Source organism: Bactrocera dorsalis, chromosome 4, assembly GCF_023373825.1.
Source record: "Bactrocera dorsalis isolate Fly_Bdor chromosome 4, ASM2337382v1, whole genome shotgun sequence".
NCBI lineage: Eukaryota > Metazoa > Arthropoda > Insecta > Diptera > Tephritidae > Bactrocera > Bactrocera dorsalis.
The window spans coordinates 3,018,202-3,045,594 of NC_064306.1; the positions used below are offsets into that span (position 1 = coordinate 3,018,202).

General features: G+C 38.0%; 1 long non-coding RNA gene across 1 annotated transcript; it reads left to right on the top strand.

Moving 5' to 3' along the window:
- Positions 1-952: 952 nt before the first annotated feature.
- LOC125778326 (uncharacterized) lies at positions 953-27,393 on the top strand. The gene is made up of 3 exons (XR_007422629.1): positions 953-1,054; positions 1,384-1,921; positions 26,872-27,393. It is a non-coding gene; the product is annotated as an uncharacterized LOC125778326 (long non-coding RNA).

Here is a 27,393-nt window from a genome sequence, read left to right on the forward strand (position 1 = left end):
CCGTAACACGTTTCAACTTAAGGTATTTATTCCATTCGGTAATCAGAAAGTTTTTAAAAGCCTTGTCTGCCTCGTTCATGATTTGCAACTCATTCTTATTCAATATAGATTGGAGCTCATGCACTTTTTGCAATTCATTGCTGATATACATATGTGTATATAAATAGATTAGAGCCCATGAACTATTTGCCGAGTGCCAATGAACTTGACGCTTAAAGAGATGAAAAATTGATTGTCATGACCTTATCTGAAAAACAGAAATGCAGGGGAATCGGTGATAGGAATTTTACCAGACGACAGAGCTCTATACTGACTACTATAGTATATATTTCGATATTTTGATACTCTGTACTGTCTTCTATAGTATATATTTTTGGTCTTAGTTATAAGCGGCACTTGCCGTGTTATCCCTCAGATATTTCCGTTTCATTAGCCATGCGTGCTATCTTTTGCAAATAGCTTATCAGTTCCAAATACGGTGGTCTACAAAAATATGTAAACCACCAAATTCAAAACAGCTGAGGGCTACGTTTCTTCCACTAGCCATGTTATCTAAAAATGTATAGATTATGACTCAACATATTTCACATTATCTACTGTATATTTAAGTATTTAGATTGTAGCACATAATCTGTTTGACGTGTGCCAAAGCAAATGGCTTGTAAACAGAAGAAAAAAACAAAAGTGTTATGACCTTAGCTCACAAGTAAAAGTATTGGCGATAAGAATGCTACGAGGTGACTCAGCAAGTTTCATACTGACAACATGTACATATGTATATATGTATTTGTAATTGTTTATTGAGTTATCGGCACTTGCCGTCTTATCTTTTACGCATAGTGCGGTGGCTCCAAAGTACAGCGGTATACAAAAATAACCGATGTTATTTAGTAAAACGTAAGTCGTAGAAAGGAATAAGTGATGGATTTCGATGTAAAGCTAAATTAATGCTGCTTATGTCTGAGCGGCTTTATAGGTGTGTAATGAGCAACTATAAATCTGAACTGTCTCATAGTCAAGACTCTTATAAGGAAAGAAGGAATGTTGTGTTAAGGTAATGCGTACTTACAATGAGGCCAATCTGGTTTAAGTAGGCTAGCGGAAGCCATACAGAAGCAACATATCGCAAGGTCAATTACAGAGCAGAACGAACATTATAATATTGGCTCTTTTGACAAAATACGAAAAGATTTTTTCGACTATCCAATATAATATTGAAGATCTGCCTATATTATACTATCTACTCTTACATTTCTTGTCTCTTTATTAGGCTTTAACTCCCATTTTTTGTACTTACTCATATAATTGTTGCGTGCGGTAGTCCAAATACGCCATTAACGCAGACTCCAGCCATGTTGTAATGCAGTTTTTCACTCTTTGTAGAAAATCCATCGGCTGCTGAAGATGACTGGATATATTCGGTACATACGCCATTTCCAGCGGATTACCAACAAAACCGTTGATTTGCAATGCCGGTCGCACTACCCACAAAACCACAATGGGACATTGAAAATGCGCCGCCAAGCCCATCTGGAAGTCGTTCATGACATAAGCGAAGAGCAATAGATCAAATGCGTTCGCACGATTTTCATTTAAAAACTCACGCATTTTCGGCTGCCACAACGTCTCATTTGCCATACGCAGATATTCTGCGGTTGTGACAAATAAGCTCTTTACAAACGAGTGCCGAGTATTAATCAGACTGTTTAGCGCTTTGTCATCTATAATACCGCCATCCGGCAGCTGCAGGTGTATATATTTGTACGCGGCATTCGGATAAACATTTTCGATAATACCAATCACGGTGACATCGTGTCCGACGCGCGCCAACTGTTCCGCGACGGTGCAATGGAGCAGCATATGGGATTTGGAATAGGTGGCGAAGAGCCCGAGTATGCGCGAACCGGCTGCTATGGAACAGGTGAGTACTATTACTATTACAATATTAAATTTGGTTATAAACATTGTATTTGCGCGAGATTTTTCGCCGCACGCGTGTATTTTTTCGATACTACTCTCAGGTAGTTGCGGTTAAACTGCGCTTTCTTGCGCTTGAAACTTGTTTAATAAGAAATGCATGCGTACATCTGCTCTGCCAATTTTTTATGAGCGTGTACAGGAAGAACGTAAATATTTTGATAATAACGCGTTGCTGCGGTTGCACTGTCAGCCTCAAGCAGTTAAGCTCGCGAAATCAAGCAAGCCTCGGTCAATCAACTCTGATGTTGTAGCGATATGACCGTGGTGAATATATCTAATTAAGCTGTGCGCGGGTCCAGCAAGTTCTTGTGAGCTCGTATATAGCTGACAGTCAACAGATCATATGCTTTCTTATTCGAATCCGAAGTTACGAACTTTTTTTTTTCATTCACATTTTATATGTTGGCCTCTAAAATTAATGAACTTTTTTCTTGTTATTGTTGGGATGACTAAAGATATCCAACAGTGTTGTTGAATACTGGGAATACGTTTGGGAAAGCGGTATATTTTTACAATCAGCCACTGATTTGAGTAGTGTTTTCTCGATAAAGTGAAATAATATAGTTCATGACCTGCGCCACAGTTTGTTAGTTCTTGCTCGATTGAAGCTCCAACTCCTCGGAACGCTAGATTTAATGTGTCGCACATATAGATCCAAAAACTCCGAATTCTACTCTAGGGAAACTTTTACTCTGAATAACAAATAATGAATATCAGCTCAATTGAAAAGTCTCCGGCCTACCATAGTAAAACACATATTTTTTGGCAAAAGTAGTGTTTTTTTTTATTCATAGGGTAATATACTGATTGTAGCAACCCTCCAGCTTTTCGATACCATTTTTGTAGTACCATTTGTTCTTTGCTTCAAAATAGGTCTCAGCTCCGGCGATCACCTATCCATTCGAGGAAAATTATTTCCCAGCCAACATTCTTTTGACATTTGAAAAAACTCGCAATCTTAGCGTAGAGAAACTGTTGCTCTGGAATGTCGCTAGCTCTTGCTCAATAAATAGTCCAGTTCTAACAGAATTTTGTAAGAACCAGTCTATTACTATTGAAAACTATAGATCACGTAAGGTTGATTGCTCATGGTATTCAATATTTTCTATTCCCTATAGATGTGGTGTAGAGGTTTTGGTGTGAAATCCTTTCATGCAGATCAGTTACAATCTAGTATATAGTATATAGATTGTATAGCGTTGATTATAGCTCGGCTTTCAGTATAAAAATAAACCGTCTAAACCGTTGCTCTTCCAGGCACTAGTTACAATCTATTTCCATTTGAATTCACGCTTATAAATTCTATGTACATTTGATCGTCGAAGCTCCCTATAGTTTGCTTCTGTTGAACTGGCTGGACATACTTAAATCGTGAGATAAGAGTTTAATTTTTATTATTAGACAAGCTCCTACCTAGGAACCAGTTTCTGTCGCCATATTTCAACGAAACCACAAGAAATGTTCCCAATTTTTAACCCTGTCTATGCGGTATGAATATATGAATAAGGGAATTCGACCAAGTATTGTCGCATTGGTGATCGCATAACATTTTGCTTGTGTATTACAACATCATACAACATCTTCTACAATCTCCCATCCAATGAGCTCTCGCGTAACATTTCTCATAATTATCAGTAGATGTCCCTTATGAATGCGCGAAAAGCGTTCAATTAAATTATTTAACGCCAATACTGTGACCAGGTCTCAGCGCAATTTTAATTGAACATTATTCAATCATTTGTTCAACATTTATCCACACGCGAAGCAGGCTTAACCGTATGCCTGGGCATACAACTGCTTAACGGTAGCGGCACAACGCTTACAACTGTGAATTTCATTGTAGAATTACTTGCTCAGTGAACTTATTGTTGCTAAAGCTGCCGTTGCCGTGTGAATTGAGTGCATGATTAACACCTGGCGGTTCATGGGTTCAACACCCAGCCAAGGAGTTAGCGTTCGGTGCATAATATTTCAACTTCCGAAAGTATTTCTGGCATGAAGGGTTGCTGTTGAGAATCGCTTAACTCTGTGACTTTGGGTTTGTTAAATATTTTTTCGGTTCACTCAAGGAAATGGGGCCCCAAGCAGCAACAGCAGATCGGCCCAAAATCAATGAAACTTATTATTATTGTTACTAACGTTCGCTTTGTTCGACTGTCGGAGTGTCCTCCATTCATTTATTGGTCATCTTGTTGAATGGTTCATTGGGGAGTTGTCAGCGCATGACAAGAGGTAATAATTTAATTATTTTACTACATGTAGTACCAGTGTTGCTGCCATTATAGCCAATATCATTTTGCTAGTGTTGTTTTTGTCAATGCCACTTCGCTTGCCATATTCTCTCTGCATATTTATTTGACCTATAAACGTAAATTTCGTGTCGCTATTAATTTGAGTTTCAATAAATTCGAAGTTTTTGAAGTGTCTAATTAAGCCAAGTACAACCTTGCAACTACACTTTCGTCACTGTGCTGTTGCGGTTTGTCGAGTGTGTTCAAGTACAACGTCAGCGTCGTGTTGACTATTCATTATGCTCTTCTTCAGTTCAATAATTGTCAATTATTATCGCAAACGTAGTCATAAATTGAGCTTCTCTACCTCGACGCAATCACTGCTATTAATAAGCTTTTTGAGGCAAGAGCATTGTGAGACAACTATACATGCATTAATTGCCTAATTTAGATCAATATCAGTTAGAAATTATTTATGTGAAGGTCTTTTTACATTGAAATTATCATATTCCATTTCAATAGCAGAGAAAATCAATATTAAATGCGCGCTCCAGCATTTTTCTATAAAGCTGTGTTCTCTCGAACGATCTGGCCACTGAATGAAAGCATTCTCTATCAATATGATCCGAAGTTATTTTATTAACAGTTCATCTGTCGTTAGAGATTCCGAGCTCGCGAAAGCCTCTTGCTGGTAATCAATTTAAAGTATTAGAACTCGAGAAGTCTATATTATAGAACAAGACTTGTCTGAGATCTTAGTCCGCAACTATCATCACAACTGGCTGCTCTAGTTCTTCATTTTCTTCCTGTATGATCTCTAAGCTGCCGCTTCTGTCTTTCATCTCTCAACATCCTACATTATTTCTCCCTTAACCTAACCAATCTATAGCATAGGGGTTGTTTCCGGTATAAGAAGTTACTGAAAACAGCGAAGCTATCTAGTGTTATCCAAAAAGAGGTCCGATTTGTCTAATTTAAGGTTCGACTAAAAGGGTGTGAGCGAAGCCGCCTTAATTAAGATTCGCTTAAAAGGTTATGAATTCATGCGAACCCGTTGGAGCTATCTAGTCTCTTCCTAAGAGATCGAGTCTGTCACAATCAAAGCTTGATTGAAAGGGTGTGAGTTCATCCCAAACCGTCGTAGCGAGCTTCTCGACTAGCATAAAGCACGAAGCATGATTCTGATCCTATTTTAGGCGGTTCTATTTAATTGGTTCCTATAAGGTACTTTCGATGGTTATTCGGTATTATTTTGGCAAAGAATTTTGTTTTGCACTTGAAACAACACTATAACGGAGAATACTGTTATCTACCTTGGGAGGCTTACGAATTGTTTGAAATCGTCCCATTAAAGGTATCTTGTTGCAGTTATAACACTTTAAAAATGGCGGTTTAAAATCTCAAATAATTAACAACACAGTTATGTTCAGTTAATACCTGTGCGCATACCTTTTACCACCGCGCCTTTCCGAGAATTTGCACACTATATCTGTAATCGAAAGCAAACACGCCTAGTTGTATGCAACGTTTTACCATTCAATGGAGTGTTGCCAAAATTAATGTCGCCATAAACACTTCAACATTTACGAGCCAGCAGTGCCTTCCGGTGCTTCTACTGCAATTGCTGCTGTCAGTTACAAAGGGGCGGTAAGCGGGGCTGTAGGTGTTAACATATTGAGGAATAGCTTCCACAGCGCTTTCTTCATGAAAACAAAATTAAAGCAACAAAATATGCAAAAAGTACAACTGAAATGCAACGACATGGCAACTCGTTAAATACATACACACATATACAAACATACATATAGACACTCATAGAGCAATCTAGATACTGTCGAATATTTATTCACCTCACCTGCTATCCTTTACAAGCAGCGCTGCCGATTTTAAGCTGCAGCAACATTTTCGTGGCTCCTCACAATGTGTTCTTTATGGATGCAATGCAAGTGGATGCCTGCTAGTTGCATAAATATACCTCAAAATACATTCATACATATATATTGCGTGCATTTTGTGTTTGAGCTATTTTTAAGCGAGGTAATTGTTGAATAGAAAAATTCTGAGGATGAAAAAAATAAGTTTTAAAGCTTTTTAATTTTAAAAATTTTCTATTTTATAATTTTGAGGAGAGCGTAAGGACGGTATCATTGCTTGTTGTAGCGGAGCTATAGGGAAGCTATAGTGAAAAGTGTGGACTCTCACCAAATGTAGGGCTTTCGGTCTTCGAAACCATAGTCAAGCCAATAATGTGCTATGGGGTAGTTGTCTGGTGGAGAGCGCTCGAGAAGGCTACATTTGCTTAAAAGCTTATGTTGTGCTGTGTGTTGTGGAAACATCCCAATACTTTATCCTCACATTTAGATACTTAGGCCGAAACATCTCGGTAAACTTACCTCCGGCGAACTTTTCACACAAACTTGTGATAGGTTCAACATACTTTGTCGTTCTGTAGAGGTGTTATGGAAATGACTGGCTAGCGCAGCTACCAGCGTTTCTTATATAGGCGGGCGAGCCAGCAGAAGAAGCGCGACGGAATTTCAGATCACATCACACAGCTCGAACGAAATGACTGGCTGGCGCAGCTACCAGCGTTTTTTATATAGGCAGGCAAGCCGGCGGGCGAAGCTGGAAGGCTGGCTACAAAAAGTAGCTCGATGTTTGGATACCACATGAATTGTCAGTGAAAATTTTATGGACCGAATTAACATCTGCTATTCTTTGCTGAAACGAAATGAAATCGAACCATTTTTGAAGCGAATAGTACTAGGAGACAAAAAGTGGATCCAATATGACAATAATGTGCGAAATTATCATGGTCCAAGCGTGGTGAAGCTGAACAAATGGTCGCAAAGCCAGGATTGACGCCTCGAAATGTTATGCTGAGAGTTTGGTGGGATTGGAAAGGAGATGAAACGGAGAAAGTTTTACAATGATGGAAGAATGTCTCTAGCAAAAAAGTGGTCGACCAAAATGGTACATATTTGGTTCATTATAAATATAAAAAATAAATTGAAGTTTGTTTAGAAATGCGAAAAGACTTTTTCGACCACCCAATATATTACTTGTATATATTTTGCTGTGAATCTCTAATTCTTCTATTTAATTTGTTTTATAAAAAATCTCTATTATTTTCCACATTTTCTAATTAGTGTCAAACACTTACTAAGCTTCTTCGGAAAAAGCGTTATTTTATGTGCGGCTGCAAATGCGTACATTAAACTGATATGGCAACGCCTAATTGCAGCCCATTATTGCACCACTAATGTCAATTTGTACAAATGGTTAATAATTTAGAACATTTTTTGTGCAATTCAAATGAACTAATGCGAATTAGCATATTTATATGCTTGAGTGTGGGCATGTGGGTGTGCGATAAATGTAGGTGTGTGTGTGTTTGAAGCGATTCGCATTAAAAACACACTAACCCACTCGCTGTATTTATGTCAATTAAACGTGTCAATTATGCAACGATTACTTGCACACACACACATGCATTGAGAAGCAATTTCTTTCTCACTTAACGGTAAATGGCACGAGATGGATGAATTTCACATGAAATTAGGTCAATTGCAATAAATTTTTCTGCAGCCAAGTGCAATTGACATGCAATAATCGCAAGTTTAAACGTAATTTTTCGTTTTCTTGCGATTTCATCGAGTAGAACCAAGCCGCCACGCCCCCGTTCGCGCACACATGCACATGTGCCATAAAAGTGGAGAGCGTGGTAGAAAGAGTCGAAAAGTAAGAGAAAATTGTCAAATAAAAAATTTTACAACAAAAAATGCGCAACATAAAAAAGCACTTTTACCGTTACGTAACGGTCTGGCGACATTGTAAGCCAAATGCACGCTAAAGATGGGAAATTTGTGCGGCAGACGAACGGTTACGGCATATTATAGCAATAATCAAAGTTTTTATTTCAGTAATTATCAGAATATATATTTGTTTGTATGTGTGTGTGTATTTCTTATATTTCCGTTGAATTTCTGTTGCAATTGTAGCTTGCGATGTCAATCGCCTAAAAGTGTGCTCATAATTTATGCATGTAGCGTTTACAACAAAACTCGCTGTAACTGTACATCAATTACACAAAATAAATCTGTGCAACTGTGTGTAGGTCTCTGGGTCACCGCTGCGCTCCAAGGAAAGCGCTATAAATACCCGTTTACATCGGAAATATATTTGTGCGATCTGTCAAAGCTGAGTGACAGTTCGACAAAGGACCCGCGAACCGTTGTCTGCGCGCGCGCTTTCTTTGCTACATTTGCCGCTTCTCTGTTTTTCTACGCCTCTTCGCTCTTCTCAGGTCGCACGCCGCTACTTGGAGGTTAAGTCTCGTTGTTCGTGTTGAATTTAATTAGATTTTTGTTATGCCGTAACATGTTCGTGGCACGAGAAGGTCATGCATGGCATGTCTATTTTGCTACTGGCGACGCTTGGCCTCTACTCACGCCATGCTTAGGCTGCGTTCCTTTAAAATACAGCTTCACTGCTATTTTGTGGGTGGCATTGGCACTCTCCCATGTGCCGGGGCATTGAAAAGTGAAAGTGATTGCATGTTTTAAAGGTCGTGTCGGTTGAAGGAAACATTTGAAGTGCAATTTTCGGTGAGTTGATATGTTAGATCGATTGTCCTGAGTTGTCTCGCAGAAAAATAAACTTTAAACCAGCTTTGTAGGTGCACTAACTTAATAACAGATAGAGCTGGAATTGAAGTTTTCATAGACCGTATTGAGTTTGGTACTACTAACTTTAATTTCTATTTATGTCCCTAATTTCTTCTCTTCTCCCATTCCGAAAATAAGTGAGCACAATTTTGAGAAATAATAACATTTAGAGAGCGACTTGAACCGGTATCCGTTGTATTAGCTGTTTAAGCGCCCCTTAAACTGCTGAGAGTCTTAGAGAGGCGAATGAGATCGAAACCAGGGGTCTGGCTCAAATATACTAATTACTGGAGACATTAGCAGCTTAGCAATCGCACTTGATATCGCAGCTCGGGGGTTATCTGAATGAAGATATGTACTCTCTAATAGGACCCAATTTTTGAATAGTTATCTGAGTAAAGATAATTTTAAAGTTTTGTTCGAAGTCGAGAAATGCTAAGGTGTAGTCTTATCGGAGCTCGAGGGTTCTTTGATTAAATTTTTTGAAGTTCTGACCGAAGTCGAGAAATGCCAAGGCTTGTTTTATCGGAGCTCGGGAGTTCTCTTAGTAAAGATATCATCTAATACGACACAGTTTTTGAAGTTCAACTCGAAGTCGAGAAATGTCGAAGTTTTAGCTGTACTCCACAGTCACCGATATCCAGGTTGGATTCAAAAACCAGAACTGATGCTGGGGAGATATAATTGAACAGGCATACTTTGGGCGTTTGCTATATATTTTTTGGTATTTTTGGAACGATAATTAGGTAATTCGAAGTTGTTCCATCTCGTTGTGTCATTTCATAGCTGGTTGCTGCATTGACTTGGCGGCAGGTTCTGAATCGATCTTGGAAGTTCAAAACCGATTTCAACAAGTCTCAGTTTCCTCTTTCTTCATCACGTTTTTTTTATTATTTTATTCCGCCACGGAAAATTCTAAGGTTGAAAATTACAGCGGTCAGTGTTTACTGAAATTTCCAAGAAGAGCTCCTCTCCTTTCATTTCTTATATTTCCAAGTAAGAACTACTTGAGCTGCATCTGAAGTACTTCAAATTGAAGAATGCCAATACTGACAGTGCAATTTTGCTTCTAGCTGTAAATTTTCTTGCTTTTTTAATTTGCAGTTGTTTTAATTGTTTTGTTTCCAACTCTGAGAAGCTCTGAAATGAACGTCTAAAGTGTGTTCGTTTTGTTATCCGCTTTATTATTGCACTCTTTTCGCTATTTACTCTCCTTTCCATTAACTTTCTTACTTTTTATGTAAATATTTCTCTCTGCCATTGTCATTTTCATACTCAATCCTCTTTTTCTACTTTGTTGTTTTTAAGTTTCTCCGACGAATTTTAAGTTTCTGACTTTTGATAGTTTTATTTCTTGCCTTTTTCTTGTTTTCTTTTTACAGGGAAATTCAATTTCTGTTAACAAGTTAAATTGATTAGGAAAATGTTCGCACAAATTTACACCTGCTCAATTTCTTTTTGCTGAGTGTCTTAGCGAAATCTTGCAGCCAGAGGTACAGCCGTTACTTCTGTCCATTGTGAAGTAAATACGAAAGAAGAATGCAAAAGTGTACATTTACCATTCTCCTTTAACTTTTTTTTGCGAAAACTTGTTGAGCCAAACTTCAGGCAAACTTAAAAATGATATTTTGTCACTCGAAAAGTTGCATCTAAAATAGACTTCGGCATGCGATTGACAGCGCAGTATATAAACGGTTGCAGTTGCTATTGTTTGGACTTTTTGAACGTAGCATACATTTCAGTTCAAAGATTTTTCAATTTTTCAATATTGAATAATGACTGAAAGTCCAAGAAATGATGAAAATGCCGGTACACTTTCTCAAGGATTTCGAGAATATTTTTAAAAACAATTTGAGGTTATATCATCATGTTCAGACATCTTCTCCGTATTTAAAGAAACTTTCTCAGACTACTCAGCTGTGACATTCAGACATCAGGAGTGACTGTTAGAGCAGATAAAAAGCTCTGAAGTTTATCCTCGGTAAAATCAGAGTCTCGTAAGTAGTACTCGGACATTAATAGTATCAGTTTGTCATTAAAGAGCTCAAAACTTTAGATTTGTGATAGATTTTTGAAGTCTGGCGTGTTCAAAAGGTGTCTTTAGTTTTCACACCTATATCAATATGGATCAGTCCGGCAGTGAATATAGATCTTCAGATCCCATTGCGAGCAGGATTTTGATTGACTGATTTTCCTTTCTCTTAATGTTCTTCCTTATTTTTCGGTTATTCATTCCTATAAGGCCGGTCTTGAAGCTGTCGTAACAATTCCCAATACATTTTTGCCCCTTTTTTTGACAGCTGGAGGCCGATACATCTATTACTCTTCAGTGAAGGCGGAAAATTTTGGGGTAAATTTATATAAAAAATCTTATCTTCAGTCAAATTTATTAATCTTATCAAAAAATCACTTCAGCTAAAGGATAATGGTTGGACGGGGACATATGTTTTACTTTATTATACTTGTAATAGAGGTTCGGTTCGAAAATTGTTCTGTTTCTTTGGCACTACAACCGTGGCTGTGAACATAAAACTTCGTCAGTTGGCTCTATCCTTTTTAATGTCACACCAGCTTTACATATCAAGTGCGTTTCCGTCATACACCCATGGGCCTCGAATTGAAGTAGCTTTTCGCTGGAGTGTCGACTTTCTTCTTTCTCATTGCTCACGCGGTATGCTTTAAAGAACTTGCGGAGAAACGTTCTCTCGAATGAATGATGTAAATGATTTCTTATCTATCTTAGCGAGCGTTTCTCAGATCCATGGGCTTGACGGTGGAACCCGCTGTAAGAAGTAGTTTTTCTTGTTAATCAGATTCTAACAAAATTAGTCAACAATTAATACATTTTTTTCAACATATGCTTTTTTTTGTTTTTTAAATTGTTCTTTTCGCCGTTTCCTAAAGCTTGAAGCTTGGGATATACATAGAACATAGTAGTAGTTACATACATAAATGTGTGTGTAAATCTTACAGCGAGTTAATTAACACTAAATCACACACATGCGCGCTTACGACCGACCAATTTAAAATAGATTTACTTCAGCGTCCATATGCATCTATTAACTGTAAAGCCTTCTCTGTGTGCATGTGTGCGTGCAGTGCAATAGCAGAGCTGCAATCACTCTGACCGCAGCAGACGCGCCAACAGACAACTAAAGCCACAATAATTAACATGCAACAGCAGCACAGACAGGCAACATCGACAGGCAATCGCTCGCTCGCACACACAAACATAGAAAAGCACTAACACACACTCACACGTGGACGCATACATTTAAACATGGTGGCTAACCGAGTGTTACTCGTAAGCTGATAGACAGGCGCTGCTGTTATGGTGGTGGAACGCCGAAGCGGTTGCTGTTCTATTGTAAGTGTGTGGGTGTGTCAGCTTATGCGTGCAATTGTGTGAACGAGTCTGTGACGCTGATCCTTTGCTGCTATAAAATTGAAATATTCTAAGAGGAGCTCAGCAGGCGTTGCTCGCTCATATATACATGCATATATATGTGTGTGTGTTATACTAATCTCTATTTGTGTGCTGAGTGTCATTGAGAATTGAATTAAAAATCTGTCGCACATATGAGCGGGAAAACCATTTGCATGCGTCCTCACACACACATACAATTAAGCGGATGAAAATACCCTGAATACCCCGTCTGTTTACACTCGAAGTAGTCCTTCAGTTTTTGAGATATCGCTCTGAATTTTTGCACTCGTGGTTTTCTGGCCCAAAAGCTGTTTATTAGTTGGAAAGGCCGATATCGGACAACTACAGCAAATAGCTGCCATACAAACTGGTCGATCAAATTGAGTCTTTATATGGAAAACTTTTTTGTTTGAAATTTGGCACATATTATTTTCCAAGGCAACACCATATTCTCTGAACAAATCGTTAAAATCGGACGTCTGCAGGCTATAGCTGCCATACAAACTGGTCGATCAAAATAAAGTCCCTATATAGAAAACTTTTTTATTTGGGACAAATTCTTACTAATTAACTATAGCATATGACTTCCATACATAATGGGCGATGTTAACCAAGATTAAGCTCTTTTTCTACTATATTGTGCATAAAAAACGCACCTGTGAACGGTATTATGCTTCCGTGCAGCTGAACTTAACGTTTCTTCTTGTTTTTTATGAATGTTAGTGCATGTGTGCTCGGTTGCCAACAAAGCTTTTCGAACTTGCCACCAACTGCTGCACTAACGCGCTTTTAATCTGCGCTCACACTTACGCTTCATCAGTGCCGCCACTATGAGTCGCATGTGGCACATCCATCCACACACAAACAGAGAATGAGCGCTGCATTTGATAGTGCGGAAATTACTAACGGTACTGATGCTGGCGCCAGTTAAAACCAGACAGACGGAGTCTATTAGTTGACTGGAAGGAACGCAGGTGTTTAGTAAAGCAAGGGAGTGTGTGCATGTATCAAAGAGAGAGAGAGCAAGAGTGAGCGCCTGAGCAGAAGACTCCTTATGCTTTACGCTATGCCTGTCGCCTTGGCCGGCGGCGTGGTTGTGTATGTGTATGTGCTTGTTATTGCGACGCGGAAATTGTATTAAGAAGGAAATGAGTTTACCACTGCATTACTCACCAGCACACTGACTCACCTAACTGACGGTCTAAGTGACTAAATTGTCTGCATGGCGGTCTATTGGGTTAAGTGCCTCACTGGTGGCGCTATGATTGATATTTTTGAAAATGCTTGAAAGCAATATTAAATATGAATGATAAAGTGCCAATATAGTGTATATTACATGCATATATGTTCGTGCATATGTATGTGTGTGTTGTTGTTGCTGAAGGTGTGTGCTAAGTGTTGTTTAATGGGATTTCAGTTTGCCTGAAATAATTTGGTCTTGGCAAGTGAAATTGACTAAGTTCGGCGGGAAATTGAGTTGCAGCTTAGACAAGATTGCTGAAATAAAAAATTTATAACAAGAAAGCGATATAAATTCTTAGTAGACTTCAATTTTAATGAATTTTCTTTTGAATTTAATTTTTTAATATATTTTTTTTTTACTTATTTTTGTATGTTTATATCTAAGATTTTTCAAATAAATTTTGTTTTTTTACTTTTTCAAGCCTTAATTTTCTTCAAAAATAAGTTTGAACGTAATTTTTCGTAAATCAAAAGTGTTTTATATATAAAATTTATTTTGAGTTTTTTTTTATTTAAGTTTTATATATTTTTTTTTATTTTTTTTTTTGTATTTTTAAAATATTTTTAATTCAACAAAAACAATTTTAAATGTAGATTTTCGTAAATTAAAAGTAATTTTATTTAAATACAATTTATTTTTAATGTTAAAAGTAATTTTTTTTTAAATTTATTTTTAATTTTTTATTCAGATTTTTTTTTATTACATTGTTTTAGTTGTATTTTTATATCTAGAAATATTTAAATGCTTGAAGAAAGCCTTAATTTCAAAAATAGTTTTAAACGTAATTTTTCGTAAATTAGAAATAATTTTTTGAGTTAAAATTTATTTTGAATTATATATATATTTTTTTTTTTTTATTTTGAATTTTATTTTATCTTTTTAGCTTTTTTTTGTTTTGAATTTTATTTTATTTTTTTTTTATTTTGAATTTAATTTTTTTATATTTTTTATATTGTTTTAGTTGTATTTTTATATCTAGAAATATTTAAATGCTTGAAGAAAGCCTTAATTTCAAAAATAGTTTTAAACGTAATTTTTCGTAAATTAGAATATTACAGATAAATATTATATAATTTCTCGTATTGAAACAATGAAAACTTGCTTCTTCACGAAGCACTTATAAATATTAAATCCTTTGGCAACCGCATTTACTGTTAGCCTACTTTCTGTCGTTGTTTTCGATTGGTATCACAAAATTGAATTGAATTGAATTCGGTTTAAGTTCTCACATGAATTTTTCAGTCACTCCGCAAAACACTGCGAGAGTAAATAAATAAGATACCGTTATAAAAACCTCGAAAAATGCAAAAAAAATATAAAATTTCAAAATATTTTAGGCTAGATGCATATACATACATATATGCTTGTATATGGCATATGGTGCTCGTGTGCTCGTATTTTTGCCAGAGGAAACAAATAAATTGCTTTAATTGATTTATTTCGTCTGCGCGGTTGCCAATTTCCCAGGCATGCGACGCAGCCGGAAAAGGCAGTTGGCCACACTACAAGTTCAATTGGTGTAAAAAAATTGGTGGCCACGAATGTTATTTGATTTTTCCAACGGGAATGTTTTTATTCATATAAATTCCTAAAAAAAATTTTTTTAAATATAATTTCTAATAATTTTGTTTTAAGTATAGTTTTTAATAATTTATACAAAATAATTATCAATATTTTTTTGTTATATTTTCAATAATTTTTTTATGCTTTTTAATATTTTTTTTTAATAATTTTGGACTTTTGTACCTTTTAAATACAATTTCCTCAATATTTGCGCTCGTGTAAGCCATAAATTTTGTAGTGACCCAACGCAGCGAGCACAAAATCCTGCAGAAGCAGGGCAAAACAAGAAAGAATAAAAAAAATATTGCTGCATAAGAGATCGAAACTGAAATGGGCAGTACACATGCTCACACGCACACATGTGCATGTGGCGCTTACGGTATCAATGAATAAAATGTGTGTGTAAGACGGCAAGCAAACAAGCGCAGCAGTGAAAGAGAAAAATGAAAAACACCAAAAAGGAAGTTTGCAACATTTTTGCGAATTTCGGTGAGAAATGTACAGCTGTTGCAGTAGTTGTTGTTGCCAGATGATTGGTGAGGCAACTGGGCTCGAATTGTTTGCGCCTATTGAACCGCCCGTGCAGTGATCGCCTGTTGGTATTTTCAATTAAAATTAATACAAGCGGCTGACATGTCCCACGAGGCAGTTGTGATCGCCTGCCAGCCGAGCAATGTACAAATGAAACGAGCAAATGAATGAAAATGATGGGGCAACGAAAAAATGACAAGAAAAAACATAACGAAAAAACATGAAATGAAAACATGCAAGAAAATAAAAACAAAATCCAGACAAGCTATCGCGCCTCAAAGTATGCAATGCGTGCACTTAATTGTTATTCAATACACTGGGGAGTGCCTGGAAAATACATGTGTATGTATGTGGGCGCGAAAAAAAAACGTTAAGCCACTCGAAAATTGTAGATTTTTAGTTGATTAAACTACTGGCGGAAATGGGGCGCTAAATGCCAGATTTTTTAAATAAAAACGGCAAACAATTTTTTGGTGAAAATTCGCTTTAATTTAGCTCACATGTGCGTAAATTAAATAAACAGGCGTTCAAATTGAATTTTGTTTGTATTTGCAAGCATTTTTATTGAAGTCAGAATATTGAAAAAAATTATTTAAAATTTAATAATTAAAATTTTTTCGAAGAAAGAGTCAATTAGTGGCTTAAGGGTTGTCTTCTACTCTCAAAATGCATAAAAGTAATGATATTTTAGCGAAACTCGCTGCAAAACTCTCTGGCAAGCTCATGTATACATTAGAGCGGGTCGATATTTTTACTACAAAATCGCTTTTGCGACAAATTTTTGCATTTTAATATTTGTTTGACTTTTTTATAAGATTTTCGTGAATTCTCGTTTAGTTTTTATTTAATTTTTTATTCTTTTTTAATATTTGTTTATTTTTTTTTATAAATAATTTTTTTATGTTTTTGTTTAATTATTTCTGTTTTTTTTTATAAATTTTTTGAAATTTTTTCAAAACTAATGTTACTTTAGCGAAACTCATAACAGCGGACAGGCTTCTGCATACATTAGAGCGGGTCGATATTTTTACTATAAAATCACCTATGTCGTAAATCTTATACGGATCATTCTAAAACACTTTGAAGATGAGATTTTGGGTCTAAAACCGATTTCGAACCGCGAGTTTTAAGTTCTTTATAATCCCTAAAACACTCGCCTTGAAAATCGCTGGCTCGAAACTCCACTTAGGTTCATAGTCTCTTCGGCAAAGTTGCTTAGAATAATCCGTGGAACATTTCCTGCCTACTCGATTTTTTTAGTTTTTTGGCTGCTTGTAAATTGACCCGCTCTAATATACATACATATATGTATATAAGAATATTATAGTGAAAGCGCAACCTTATCCACCGCAAAAAAACACACATTTTTCTCACAAAAATTCCAAACTAACCGCAACAAAAGATATAATAAAAAATAACTGCAATGTAATATCTTTAAAATGATCTGACAGTGGAAGTAATTTCGCTGACTTTTTCATTTTCTACTCTCGAGATTATTTTTACGCAAATTGCGCCAGGCAGCGGATATGCGGGAATCTCTCATGGAGCGGACGCGTGAGTGGGCGCTTAAGCGGAATGTGAAGCGCAGTGACTGGCGGGTGCACTCACTACACACACACACACACGGTATGCTCAGTCGCGTGCATGGTAGCAACAACAATAACAATAGCAATAATATCCGCGCTACAGCGGCATCAAGAATAACTACAACAAATTTCTAGAGCGTCAGTTGCGATGCAATCAGCAGATGGCTGGCAGCAGACAGGCGAAAACGATGCGCGCTTTGAGAGCAATTCGCGAATGCACTGGCAAGTAAACGCTCCTCCAAGCGCGCACGTGTGTGTGCGTGTGCGCGGGCATAACTGCATATTCAACTTGTGTTCATACATGTCTGCGGCATTCATAGCAAATTGTATGCATTTAAAAATTCTTATCACTGCATACATCTCCATTCGAATGACTCGCAGCACGTGCATATTACAGTGTGTGCGTGTATATATGAGTGTGAGCAATTTTTATGGATATATATATATGTGTATGCTAGCTATCTCTTCAAGCATCGCTTGCCAAACATGTGCTCTAACACTCTAGTTATATGTATGTATGTATGTGTGCGCTCATGTGCCTTTGCGTCGGCGTTACTGTTTATTTGACGTTTGCAGTGTGAGCCCAAGTATTTGCTGATTTTGTCATTTCGCGACATAATGCATAACAGTTATTTTGTAAGTTTTCAAAAAAAAGACATATATGCATATATGCCCATTAGGGTAGGTCAGAAAAAAAGAAAAATTTTTTTTCTCCGCGGAACTCTTCTTTTTAATTTTTTCCACTATAATTTTTACACTCTTGACACAAATTGTTTTGTTCACCTAACGATTGTTTGTATTACCTAAAAATAATCGAGTTAGATATAGGGCTACACATATTAGGTAGTACAATTTCGTATTTCTAATCAACTTATTTCTTCAACTTATATTTTTTCTAATTATAATGAACTATATGTTTAATTTGGTCGACCATTCTTTGCCATTTATTCCATCAGTGTAAAACTTTTCGGGTTTCTGGGCGAAAAACTGCAACAAGTAATTTTCACAGGCTTCTCTTGAAGCCAACTTTACTGCATTAAAGGTGTTCTGCATTGACCGATACAAATGGTAGTCTGACGGTGGAAAGTCAGGGCTATATGGTGGGTGCATCAAAACTTCCCAGCCAAGCTCTCCCAGTTTTTGGGAGTCATCAAAGATGTGTGTGGTCTAGCGTTGTCCTGATGGAAGACGAAACCCTTTCTGTTGATCAGTTCTGGCCTTTTTTCGATTGCTTGCTTCAAGCTCATCAGTTGTTGATAGTAAAATGTAGAATCAATCGTTCGACCAGGCTGGATGAGATCATAGTGGATGATTCCTTTCCAATGCCAAATGGAGAACCAGAGTTTGGGGATATCAAAGTCTACGTCTTCAAAGAGAAGATCTCAAGTCTCTGCGTACGGCTGCGGCGGACCAAAATCGGCTTCCGAAACAGACTTATTATATAAATTACATTTATTTTCCTCGCATGCAATCACGATTCTGCAAAAGCATGCAATTAGTCTTTAAGCCGAACGTGTGCAATGTGTTATACACGCAACAACAATAAGCAAACTCACCGTAAGCATTAAAGCAGCAATAATAATTAACACTCTAACAGTCACCGCAAAAAAGTGAAAATAAAAAAGCCAAATATTATGGCGTCAAAGCAGGAGAACGTGCCGCGGCTACTGGTCAAACAACAACTCTGTAATTACCAAGCGTCACTGCGCTACTGCGCCAGCAAAAGTGGCGAAAAGTGAAAACGAGAAGTGGGAAAATAGAGAAAATTAAAAAAATATGTCAGCGCGTACGAAAATCATTGAAAATGCAGCGAGATAGAAATGTTCCGTGTTTTCATGTGTATGTGTGATTAGTAGTATGTGTGTGTGCCGGCCAAGCTTCCGCATAAACCAAATGCAATCAAAAGCACTGTCGAAAAAATGCAGCACAGCCGCAAAAGTGCGCGCTTGCTAATCCTAGTGGCACTTCACATATGTGGTATATGTGTGACTGTGTGTATTTATGTATGTAGGCGTGTCAGTTGTACAACTGTACACCAGCTGCAAAGCAAGATACATCCAAGTGACGTTTTCAGGGCGAAAAAAGAAACTTTTATTGACACAAATAACACGCCTCTGATCCATCTGCCACACAACAACTGCGGCGCGGCTTAGCGCTGTCGCGGACTTATTGACATTAATTGTTAGCTAACCAGTTCGCTAACTGCCAAATGGAAGCAAAAATCATTGTTCGTTCGGACTGCCGGCGCATTTGAATCGTTGCGCGCCGCCTAACTAACTCTCATCGGCGAGCGGCCACACATTTCACTTAGTGCAGCAGCTCAGCCGTGAGATGTCAGCTGTTTGGACTTGTTGCGAAAATATACGGCCACTTTTGTGCGAAATTTGTGCTAGTCAAATGTTCAAACTTTCATAGAAATCATCAGAAAAATCACTCTCGCTCACACAGATCCACGCTCCGCGCTTGCTTGCTGGTGGCTCAACTGCTTGTTTGTTGACAGTTCAAATATCCTGACAGTGGTAGCATAATATACGGCTCTGTTGCTTTTCAATTTACAGTTTTGTTGTAATTTATTTAGTTGCTTGATTGTCAAAACTGACTTCGTTGACCTATCTCTGCGGTTCTCAATTGCATACCTGTCTATTTGTGGTAATGGAATTAAGACTCGTAACTATTGATATTTTCGTGCTTCTTCTTCCTCTGTTGCATAGATCTTCCAGAACAAGAGTCATACGATTTTGAATAGCTCACGGATTTTGGGTCGGAATTGTTGCCGTTTTAAATTGCTTGATGGATTTGCTCATTTTCAGAGGCTGCAACTCGTCGCAGTGGCCAAAAAAAGTTTTTTTTTACTATAGCTTTGATGAGCTATAGAAAATGTTGAAGTTTATTCGGACCCTTCAAATATACTTTCGAAATAAGAAAGCCATCAGCCATTCGTACATACGGCACTCTTGCCTGTACACTAAGACTTGCATTAGTGCCAAAGAGGTATGCATTGAAACTTCTTTTACCGAAACTATGTCGCTACGATCTCTAATCCATGTTTTTCTTAATAGTCTTAGAGACTAATTGTTTGGACCTCCTTATATTGTAACCTAAAGCTTTGACCAACGCATTTTTAGCGCCGTTGATCAGTTTCTGAGAGTCCTTACCTTCTGTTGCCTTCAGTGTCAGAACAGTCCTACCTTGTCCCCTATTGCCTTAATGTTTATAAGTCCTATACCCAAATTGCGGTAGCTGTGGATTTCTGGGGCCCAGCCAGGGTTCATTAGAACATATGTATTTATAAGAATAGATGTCGATAGAAGCCACCTGGCCCCGCCAACTGAGTGGAGGTCTTGCCCAGGCGGGTATCGCGTCAAATACTTTCAGAGCTGGAGTGTTTTCGTCCATTCGGATGACTTGACCTAGCCAACGTAGCCGCTGTCTTTCAATTTGCTAAACTATCGTTCCATCGAATGCGATATTCGTCGTGGCCAACGCGCAAAGGACCATAAATATTCCGCAGAACCCTCCTCTCGAAAATTCATAACGTCGACTCATCAGATGTTGGATGATTCATGCCTCTGCACCATATAGCAGGACGGGAATAATAAATGATTTATATAGTTGAGTTTTTGTTCGTCGAGAGAGGACTTTACTTCTCAATTGCCTACTTAGTCCGAAGTAGCACCTGTGGACAAGATGTATTCTGCGTTGGATAGGTTGACATTGGCGGTGGTGTTGATACTGGTTCCAAGATAGACGAAACTATGTACTACTTCGAAGTTACGACTGTCAAGAATGACGTGGGTGTCTAGTCGCGAGTGCGATGACTGTTTCTTTGATGACAAGAGCCAGAAATTCTTAGTGTTAAAATTTTTAATTTTAGTTTGACGCTGTGCTGAAGACTGTGACTGAACACTTGTCTACCAGTCTTCACAAGAAGAATTGTCTTTGCTTTAAAGTCTATTCATAACTTTCTTTCTATATTAGGTTTTTGAATGAGTCGTTAAGGATTTGTCGATTATGCTTTGCTCTATTCAAACGCGGTGATGTCTATATGAGATCTTTAGGCAGCTAGGATTAGACATTTTCAGTAATTAAATGGCTAGTTTTTCCTGAGTTGCTTAAAATGCTGTCTCTGCTCTAACTTTGACAAGGTTATATAAAGAAGTCTTCAAAAAAACATTAACCCAAGCGTCTTTCTTCGGCAGCTTTACTCTATTGAGCCGTAATCTTTATAAATTATTTCAAAAGCTCGTTTTTAAGATCAGCTTACACTTTCCTCTTCCTTCTTCCTGTCTTCAGTCTTCAGAGTTGTCATGTGGTTTTATGTCGTCAGAGTTAAGCTCTCATATTTTTGAGAAGCATTCAATTTCGTCTATTTGAAGCGGAAAGCCTGAATAGTATCCATCCAAAATACGCTTAAACAACCACTCGGTACTACAGTTTTAAGCACTGCACTATTTTAGTCTCCTCAAAGCTCATTGCCGTTCTCCAACGCCATAAAGCAGCCTCAACAACTGCTAATCCACTTCAGAGCTGCCGCTAATGAACAGCCCTAGGCGACACGCACACACACACATAGCGTAACCACATATGGCCCAGCATAGACATTACGAGCTCATTAAAGCATTTGAAAGCTCGCACTTCACGCGTCGCCCACAAGGTCGTGTTTGCAGTCGCGGTGGCAAGGTTGACACACGTTAGCGCCCTCTGCGCGCTTCTGCACACCTTTTTTTTGCGATAATGAACTTTTTAATGCAGTTAACATAAAGCCGCTTGTTTTAGCATTTCTTTGCTCTGCCTGCCGCATTGCCTTGGCTCAAGCAGAGTGCTAGTGTTAGTCGCTAACGATTATAATCGCTTAATGAGATAAATAGTACGAAGAACTACACAGCCGGCAGCTGCGAGAGTGTGAAATCCCATTTGAGTGCGCGAAAGTAGGAAATTAGCTGTCGGAAATGCAATTTTGCGTTTGAAAGGCAAAGCGCGAGTATAAATTGGTGAGAAAATGCTTCGGAGGCGTCTTTTTAATCGCGATAATGAGTTAAAGTTTAAAACGATAAACGGTAAAAATATAAATAGAGCGCTTACGCCTTTGGTAGCCTCCTCTCATATGTAGTGTGGCCCGTAGATTTTAATTTGCTTCCAAGGGATGTTAGATCTGCGTCCGAGGGTTTCTCATTGCTGCCTGATCAGTATTTGGATCTGTCAGGATTTGAACCACAATGGTAGGCGCGCATGTCGCTACATACAGGGTGAACGTCGTGAAAGTCGAATTAACAAGTTTGACTTCGTCAGATTAGTTAGTCAATCAATGGTTTGAGATTTCTACCAGGATAAAGCAAAAAGTCGATCCTTTAGTAATTTCTAGTGAATTCACAAGCAGTACTTTAGCCCTTCATCGTATCAGGTCGAATTTAAGGGTCCAGTTCGGAGCTCAAAGCTCATTTACTGAGGGCTATGAAGAAACTCTGTGGTTACAAATGAGTCCTAAATCACAGGACTCGTCGTTGGTGTAGTTAGATAGTCTGAAATTTGAGGAAAGCATTGCGACCTATAGACTATTAAGCTTCATCCTGTTACTACAACACTTCCTTTAACCCAGTCAAATTAAAGAGGCTTAGTAAAGCTCCTGTGCTAATGTTTTTAATGTAGTCTCTAATTGGACTAAATACTCGAAAATCTGACTATTTCATTTTGAGCTCTGGTGTTTTTGTTCTTTGATCGTAGAAGCAACACTGGTCCGTGGAACAGTACCCTAATCCGCGCAGATGATACCGCAGCCTGAAGTATCTGTATAAAACTCCACAAGCTGTCTTAAGTTGTTTCTCGCACGAACGGTTAGTTTCTTAAACTGTTTTTTATCGAACTCTTCCAGAAACATTCTGGCCTGTCGAAGCCGAGACACTTTTTACCAGTTGTCGTTTTCTACTGGCCTTTTCTTCTTTCTGTAGATCATCTCGTAAAGTGTGGGGCCTCACAGCAAAGAACGGTGCCGGTCCTATCGGACTCTTTCTCCAGGAGATCGGCTGGCTCTTTTCCACGGATGCCTCTATGCCCAGAGATCCATAGTCGTTGGTATAGGAGTAATTTCGTTGTTTCGGAGCAATATTGAATGAACATTGTTGTTTTTTAAGTTGGTCATATCGATTCGAGACCCAGAAAGGGTCCACCAATTGAAGAACCTAGTGCATAGGGACCTGTCTACGGTTATGATGTAGAACTAGTGCGACCTCGCAAAGTTTGGAGGCATTTGGCGAAGTTTTGTGTTCTCGGTCCGGACGGGCTCACACGTTTGTAATGTCAAAGGAAAAGTCATATCGACATTGACGTCCTATGAGCTCGGCGATAATATGTGAGCTAGAGGAACAGAGCCTTCAAGTGCACAATGGTGAATTATTTGTTATTTTTTCTTTTATATAATTTTTGAAAAATATCTCCCACATTTTTGGGCGTTTTATGCAGTCACGCACAATCCGTTTAGTTGCCGTTGTTGTGGCTGTTGCAACTACGGCATTTATTGTGGTCTTGTTGAGGACATTAATTAAAATGCCGCTCTCTCGGTGGCTTTCAAATATTTTCCTACTAAAATTGCTCGCCAGTTATCCAGCTAAAATGTTGCACGCGTGTACACGTTGCGGTGAGTGTCATCGCGTCGCGTGCATAACCGTGCGTATGTGTGTAGCATGCCACAGTGGCTACTGTGTCGAAATTAGTCTTTCGGCGGCGTTGGTCGCCGTGTAAATGCGTAAATTTCCATCAAAATTTGTTAACTCACCACAAAATTTGCTGTGATCAACCGAATTGACTAATAGCCAGGCGGGAATTTAACGGTGCAGAGGCACTTGTGTGCGCTGCAAATGCAATTTGTTGTGCCGTTGCTCATGTGAAGGTAGTTTTTGGTGATATTTTTTGCATAGCATTGGAGAAAATTTACCTTCACAGTTTGGTATATGAAAGTTTTCTGCTTGCTTTTTATCAAAAGTGGCTTAGTAAGGTTAGGGAAAGCCCTAGCATGCACTGAAATATAATTTCAAAAATATGTATGTGCCTCGCAAATGCTTCAAATGCTCTTAATTACATCAATAAAGTTTCAATCCCTTCAGAAAGCTTCTCCTTATATTTGAAACATTCATATGAGCGTCGAAACCTTCAAAAACTGGGAACTTACAATAAATCTTATAACTCTCGTGAAAAACTGTGAAAATCTTTTCTCAAAAGCTGCGATCTTACATAAAATCTTATAAATCTCTTGAGAAAGTTTGAAAAGCTCACTGCGAAAGTCAGAGCATTCTATATAGACTTTCTATAACTGATAGAAAGAATTCAACTAAGCCCATAACTAAATTTCCGCAGCATTTAGCACGACAGTCGTCTCTACTCCACGAATTGATTCGAATTTGAGTCGTTGAACTGCTTCGAATCGACCGGAATATCACATCAGCTTAGACTTTTACATTCGTTAAAACAACTTCCTATTCAAGCATTATATTTTTCCTCAAAAGTTAGTCGCATCCTTAGATATTTTTTTATCTCTGCTCTCGCTTTCTTTCTTTAGTTTTCATTTAATTATCCTCAACTGAACTTTGGTGCACCTTGTTGCACACACTTACCACAAACTTCTCCGTGACTAATTTCTCATATTCTTTTCTTAGCTCGAGCTCGAGCATCCGGTAAGCCTGTAAAATATCACTGTAAAGCTGCCAGACAAACAATATTGACCGGAAAACTAATCGCATTATCAGAAGTGTGCCAGCATATCAGCCGGAAACCGAAAGTGAGTGTGCGTTGTTGCAACGCTTACAAAAATAAAATACCACAGAATTTGCTGCTCATGAAAAAATAGAGATAAAAATGCGTCAGAAGAGTGTCACAAAATCGCTTCCGCGCTTCATTGCCCTCGAAAACGCTGACAAATTTATTGAAATTCGTGCCATAAAAATTCTTGGAAAATTTGTCTGCAAATATGTAAATTTTGTAAATTTGTAGAAAGTTGATTTTCGCTTTCCTTTCAGTGAGATCCGGCTTAGCTTCGCCTGAATGCTGCATTTCTATTAAGCTGTCAGGCATAGTATGCCAATGCGTTTGGCGGAAATATTTAAAATGTTGACACAATTCACTAAACTTTTGGCTCAGGATGTAGTGCACAATATTTTTTTTTTTGTAAAGAATCTTGCAAGAAGGTTTTTATAATATACTATGTGATAATTTTTAACAAAATATGCGCACTTTCATAAAGCAAATCTTCTTTTAAATGCTATTGAACTTGTGGAACACTTTTTACATACTTGTGGGATATTCAGTTAATTCTTGCATCAGTTTAGTATCTCGAAATATTGTTGGTCTGTTTGCTCTTCATAGTTCCTATTTGCTCTCATTAGTATTTAAACAAAGCGTTGTTGAACTTGTGGCACAGAATTTGGGATTTTTGAGATTTTTAACACTTTTTGCTTTTGTAAATAGAACGCTATAAACACCGTTACGATCTACCGACTTCATTGTTTATGTTTCTTAACACACCATTTAATAATTTTTCCAACAAATAAATGCATTTTATAAGATAATTCCAGATACAAGTGCTCTTGAACTTTTGGAACACTTTTTTGGAAATTTTGAGAGCTACATATGCATTTTTTTTAACAGTGTGCTATAAAGGCCCTTAAAATCTATTGACTTCATTGGTTGTTTTTCTTAATATTATTTAACAATTTTTATAAAATTTTCCGCTAATAAATCCGCTTTTCCATAAGCTAATTTCAGTTTTAAAAGCTATTGAACTTGTGGAACACTTTTCAGAAACTTTAGTTGGTGGTTAAAATAAGTTTAGCTCCTTCAATTATTCAAAGGCACTGCAAGTGAGTGTACCTATCATCAAATGTCTGTTTGAGCGTATTTTCGTGAATAAAAATTAGCAATTTATGCACAAGCTCAAATACACTGATGGCAATTTTCAGTTGCGCACAAAAGAGTCTGCCAAAAATAGTGGCAATAACCAGACAGACATTCAATGTTTTCTAATAAAACCTGCCAGCTGAGACCATAAATTCATCCGTAGTAGAACTTTGCCAGCGGAGAGATTTTTCGTTTGCATTTGCCAAGCTGCTTGCACATTGCCATGCGTCCAAGCCAGGTGGCCACATATGCTATGTCTCAGCATTCTTGCCTGTTTTTCTGCTGCTTTTTGCAGCACTCAAGCATGTGACATGCAGCTCGCACCTACACTTCCGCCCGTAGCACAAAGTGACGGCCGCGCAGCAGAGACTTTGCAACAAGCACAGTCCACACGCCACACTTTGTGGACAGCTCTATGGCGCATTGCATTTCAGCAGCTGTCCAGCGCGTTGCCTGTACGCCATCTTGGCTGCGCGCTAGCAACAGTTCGAAGATAATAAATTTTGTAGCTCGTTTACCGTAAAATGGCAGATATGCATATCCTTTTTGAAATTTGCTAGTTTGACTGTGTGTGTGTCGGTGTTTGTGGCGCATTTGGCTCACCTACTTGCCTGGCTGTTTGGCCGCTTGGCTGCCGGTGTGGTTCATTCCGTTTCGCTTCATATGACCTGGTACTCGCTCGAATGCTGCTGTGTTGCTCCCTCCCCACTTTTGCTGTGCTGCATTATGTTTTAACTAATACACTTGCATATGTTTGCAGGTTTATGCCACCATTAACTGTTGGCTCGGCCAAACAACGTTCGCCAGACTCCATTAGAAGTTGGATAACGTTGCCGTCTGGACACATTTGCCTTCGTCATCGCCAGTGCTTTGCCTTTGCTGTTGCGTTGACGCGGCGCGGCGCCGGGGAGAAAACCATTTAATGCACTTCATTTGGCACGGAGACGCGTCGAGCGGCAGTTGGCGCTGCGATAATGCACATGGGCGGAACTGGAAGCTGGAAGCGAGCAGAAGCATGCTAATACGAACAGAAAGTCTGCTGGAGAAATATGTGGCTACAAACAACATCTATGAATATGTGAGTATATAGAGACATTTAGAAATGTCAACAGCAGCACGTTAATTGTGAAGATGAAGAAATTCAAAAAAATGCAATTTTTGATTTTGAACATGATTTTAATACATATACGCCATAAAAAACTCAAATAAAAATAACTTTAGTTAAAAAAATTTAATTGAAACAAAAAACTTAAAATTTATTATTAAGAAAATAATTATCAAA